Source organism: Berghia stephanieae, chromosome 4 (assembly GCF_034508935.2).
Source record: "Berghia stephanieae isolate SIO BIC M18660-M18661 chromosome 4, UCSD_Bste_1.3, whole genome shotgun sequence".
Lineage (NCBI taxonomy): Eukaryota > Metazoa > Mollusca > Gastropoda > Nudibranchia > Aeolidiidae > Berghia > Berghia stephanieae.
In genome coordinates this window covers 71617028-71622027 of record NC_088363.1, presented here as the reverse complement: position 1 = coordinate 71622027, position 5000 = coordinate 71617028, and the positions used below count along the sequence as shown (strand labels likewise).

General features: G+C 35.1%; 1 long non-coding RNA gene across 1 annotated transcript in view; it reads right to left on the bottom strand.

Moving 5' to 3' along the window:
• Positions 1-5000, bottom strand: part of LOC144971154 (uncharacterized) — a 16288-nt gene that overhangs the window by 8012 nt on the left and 3276 nt on the right. Inside the window, exons 2-3 of the long non-coding RNA XR_013645076.1 lie at positions 2064-2137; positions 830-883 (exon numbers count right to left, since the gene is read on the bottom strand). This is a non-coding gene — a long non-coding RNA (uncharacterized LOC144971154). The remainder of the gene's footprint in view (positions 1-829; positions 884-2063; positions 2138-5000) is intronic.

Genomic DNA, 5000 nt, shown 5'->3' with positions numbered 1-5000 from the left:
AAGATGAGGTGGTGGTGGTGTTTGAAGTAGCAGTGGTAGTGATGATGATGTGGTAGTGGTGGTTGTAGTAGTAGTGGTGGTAGTGATGATGTGGTGGTGGTGGTTGTAGTAGCAGTGGTAATGATGCTGTGGTGGTGGTTATAGTAGTAGTGACGATGGTTGTATTAGTGGCAGTGATGATGATGAAGCAGGGGGAATCCTTGGAACAAATTGACCTCACCGGAATTTGATGGGAGTTGCCCGGGAACCGAAATTTTTGGCTCCAGACCGGAGTCTTTTCCCGGTGAGACCGGAGTTTTGGCATCACTGATTAGTAGTAATAGAAGTAGTATTAGAGATTAGTAGTAGTAGTAGTAGTAGTAGTAGTAGTAGTAGTAGTAGTAGTAGTAGTAGTAGTAGTAGTAGTAGTAGTAGTAGTAGCAGTAGCAGTAGTAGAAATGGTGGTGGTGCTTGTAGTAGTGGTAGTATGTTCGTTTTTAACGGTTTTACGGCGCTTGCCACACATTTAGGTAATATCAGCGCCAGTAAAAAGGAAGAACGTGGGATAGTAAACATTTCTAGAATTACAATCAAAGTACCCAAGAAAAAGGAAGACAGAGGAGATCAAATAGGGAACACATGTAGAGCCCACTATCAATGTACTTAGTTTGAGATCACCTAAATGTCTCATCCTGACACAAGCACAGGTCCCCACTAAGAGGAACACAGAGAGAGAGAGACAGAGAGAGAGAGAGAGAGAGAGAGAGAGAGAGAGAGAGGGGGGGGGAGAGAGAGAGGGAGAGAGAGAGAGAGAGGGAGAGTGAGAAAGAAGACCAACAGAAATTCCTACCTCAAAGAGAAGGCTCCAGTCCTATGAAGAATACACAATCCAATCCTGTCCATCCTTGAGAAAATAATAAAAAACGTTATTCTTGTTTATGTTGAGATCGAAGAAGTTATGTTTTGAAAGAAATGCAGTCTCACGACTAACGTTCAGATCATCTTTACATTCATCGTGATGGCTCAACTGGTTTACGACTAAAACAATGTGACAAGTTCTGTTCCCCGGTTGAGCCTCAAAAGCTAACTTCTAAATGAAGACATAGGCTATTAGTCGTGCAGCACAGATAGATCGACACTTATGAGAGTTTATTCTTTTATCAACATCAAACCAAACTCCTGATTATTTCATTATATAACATTAGTAAAAAAAGAATTCTACTACTATAACTATAAGCAATTTTACATTGTAGTTGTTAGCTAAATGACGAGAAAATATGTTACAGGAAGGATAGAGACTGGTGGGCCAGTTTTATTAATTTTATCACTTGTGAACTCTTAAAAACCATGTTTGTGGCAGGATACATTGATCTTTATCACTGTTTCAGTTTCAGTTGGGTGGTGAAGTGTGGCTCAGTGCTACAGTTTTTGTTTTGTACCCCAAAGGTCCCGAGTTCGAATACTGGCTGCCGTCTATCTTTAGAGACTTGTCAGTCAGAAGCCCTGCACACAGCTTGTATTAAACTCAAAATTAGTAATCATTATTGCTGTAACCTTTGAATTTTAATTGATATTTAATACCTTGAGCAATTGAAATATATTTTAGTCTATGCGTTTTCTTTGAACTTGAAGTTTAAGCACTCTTGTCAGTGCTTACCAAACAATAGATTCAATATGAGTTTCATATCACGGGACTTTTGTTTTTTTTTCACTATTTAATTATTGATCAATATTTTACAGTTTACAGCTGTTTGTGTCCTCATATTTAAATCTTTTTAATTTATCCATTCCTTATCTATTTAATTAGTTGATGTTTAGCAATAATAATTATCGAATTATCAAAACGTCCTTTCCATACAACGCCTTCACCAGTTAACTAAGCCAACAGAGAGACAGACAGAAAAAGAGATAGAGAGAGACAGAAAGTCAGAAAGATACAGAAGGTTTGAGAGAAATAGAGAGAGAGAAAGAGAGTGAGGGGGGAGCGAGAGAGAGAGAGAGAGAGAGAGAGAGAGAGAGAGAGAGAGAGAGAGAGAGAGAGAGAGAGAGAGAGAGAGAGAGAGAGAACTGAATGGAATACCTACCTCAAGATTGGAGCTCCATTACGAATACAATCTTTTGAAGAATACACGATGTAATTCTGTATCTTCATGCCGTCCTATAGTGAATTAAAAATTTTAAAAAGATGTTTTTCTTGATTATGTTTTGAATTTGTAAACAGATAAATGAGCAAAGAAATTATGTTTTGAAAGATATGCAGTCTTGCACCTAATAATTTTTTGACCTCGCCAATTTTTTTACAAAATCAAACTCTTGAAAATTAATTATCAGGAGAAAAATTGTCCCTTCTGTAAATACCTAATGTTGGTCAATGCTGAAGGCAATCTAAAGTGGAATACTGGAATCTATGATTTCAGTTTGTGAATTCCAAACAATGGATCAGAAAATGCTGAGATCGGAGTCTAACAAAACAGTCATAAATTAGATTTGTCCATTCTACAATTCCCGTATGTATGTATATATATCCTTTATTTAAAAAATATAGCATTGTGGAGAACATTGTGCTTATTTGAGTCAATAAAAAAAATGATACGGCGCACAACTCTACTGAAAGATTTGAAAATTAGAAATGTATTTTTTACAGATAGATAAACAGATAACTTGATTTCCTTTTATAATTTAAAGTAAGTTTGAAAGTTCGTTGAGTCACACAGATATCATAAAATATGTACCGACGACACTAACACTCTCAAAATCAACCAATTTCGTCACTGTAAAAAGTTGTCAGTTTGCATCATCTAGTTATGACATCAAGTATTATTATTACTTCCATTGTGTTGTTGATTTAGCGGTGATCAGTCTTGTTATGTAGTAGTATGTTCTAATTGCGTGTATGTTTGTGTGTGTGCGTGTGTGTGTTGTGTGTGTGGTGTATACATGTGTGTGTGTGTGTGTTGGCATTTTTCAGCAAATCGTGGCATTCATAGTGATATTATTCACTTGATCACATGAAGGTATTCGGATTTACACAAATTTTAAACAAGTTTCACGATTAACAACGTCAACTAACATTACTGCTGATATTACGGTCGTTTTTAAGCCATCGATGTGATAATTATTGCCCTGGGAAATATTTAATTAAACGTCGGCAAACTGTCAATTGTATCTGTCTAGCTTCTAGCCCGAACAAACTTGGATATTTTTCGCGTCTGCTTCAGATTTTCATTTGACCTCACATAAGTTAGGTAAAGGGGAGACATTCCGAAAGCTCCTACATCCCCAGTATTCTTTCAATTTGTATTTTCACCATTGATCTTTTGTCAGACGTTTATTTATTCAATTTGTCATCACAAAGAAGCATTTTAAAAACTGTAGAACAAACCTTGATAGATTTGTGAAAGTTTAAAATTTCCTAATTTGACCATTGTTTTGATCCTCGGCCGCCATTTTAATTTGTGAAGTATTGAAAGGTAGTGCAAAGCAGTCCGAGGGTTCGTTTGTTTTTATTAGGGTTAGTCATAATGCTAGGGTGTTTATTTTCCTATTAAGGTTAGTTAAAGATATATATATATAATATATATATATATATATATATATATATATATATATTATTATATATATATATATATATATATATATATATATATATATATATATATATATATATATAAATAAGGCCCTTCCACCATGACATCATAAGATATCGTCGCCTAGGTATTCCACAAAGGAATATAGATAATCCATCAAACAGGATGTCTGATGTCAACAGGAATCACCCATGTTGTCTATGTGAGCTAATTGGGGGTTAACAATCTTGCTCAAGGAAAAAAAACGTAAGTGCCTGAAGCGGGTCACAGTGCAATGCTTTAACCACTCGGCCATTTTGCCCCCAATATATAATTCATATTTGAAACTTGAGGTCAAGCAATGACCAATCAATCCATGTCAAACCTAAGCCATTCCGTAAAATAGGTGAACAGTCTTTTCAATTTTCGGCCCCCCATTTTTGGAACTCTCTCCCATCACACGTGAGATGCTCGGATTCGTTGACAACGTTCAAATCTCGCTTAAAGTTTTATCTTTTTACGTCATAATGTTGCAATATTATTTTCATATTTTGTTGTTAAATTGAATTCGTATCACGTTTCCTTCACACTTGTCTCGCTGTAATATGTTTTGTTTTATATCACTGTAAAGCGCTTAGAGCCTTGACAACGGGGTAAAGCGCTATATAAATGCCATTTATTATTATTATTATTATTAGTATTATTATTTGACAAAGACACGAAAGAATATACAGACTGAGATAAGAGCTTATGTGATAGAGCTGTTCATCTCTCTAAACAATGAGGCGTTCTGGTTTCTCAATTAGATAAGACTAGTGTGATTTGTAGATTAATTGCTCAATCTTAATTTCTTACACATACTGACCAAAGGCGATATAGTGGTCAGTACTCACCCTTAAAATTGCTTTCCATTTATTGACCCTAATAGTGATCTTGATTTAGGAGAAAAATGCCCTTAATCTCATATTATTACCTGTCACACAAACTAACCGTAGGGCCATTCCATATCAAGTGAACCAAATTTTCGAAAATTGGGAACCACACTCCTTTTGATTTTCCTCAAACTTGATTGAAGATACTTATGAGACTTGAAGAAAGCGAAATTTTCAGTTCATAATATGGACATTTTAATTTTTACACTTTGTTGAAATTTTGTCTCAAAACGTGTCAAAATCAAATTTGCTTGCTGGTCCATTTTTGAGAGGCTATAACTTTTTTTATTAATCAAGCTAAACCACTCAAATTTGGTATTCCTGTACAACATTTGAAAGAAAATGGAAATTTCCTTCCAATATTGGAATTATCTGCTCTTGAAAATAGCTCAGAGTAGATATTTTTTTCTTGACTTTAGTGGTTCATTTTTGGTCATTGATCATGTGAATCTCAATACATAACATTTGGTCCAACATAAAATAGCAAAAATATGGGTCTGGTACTCTAATTTTCCAAACAATA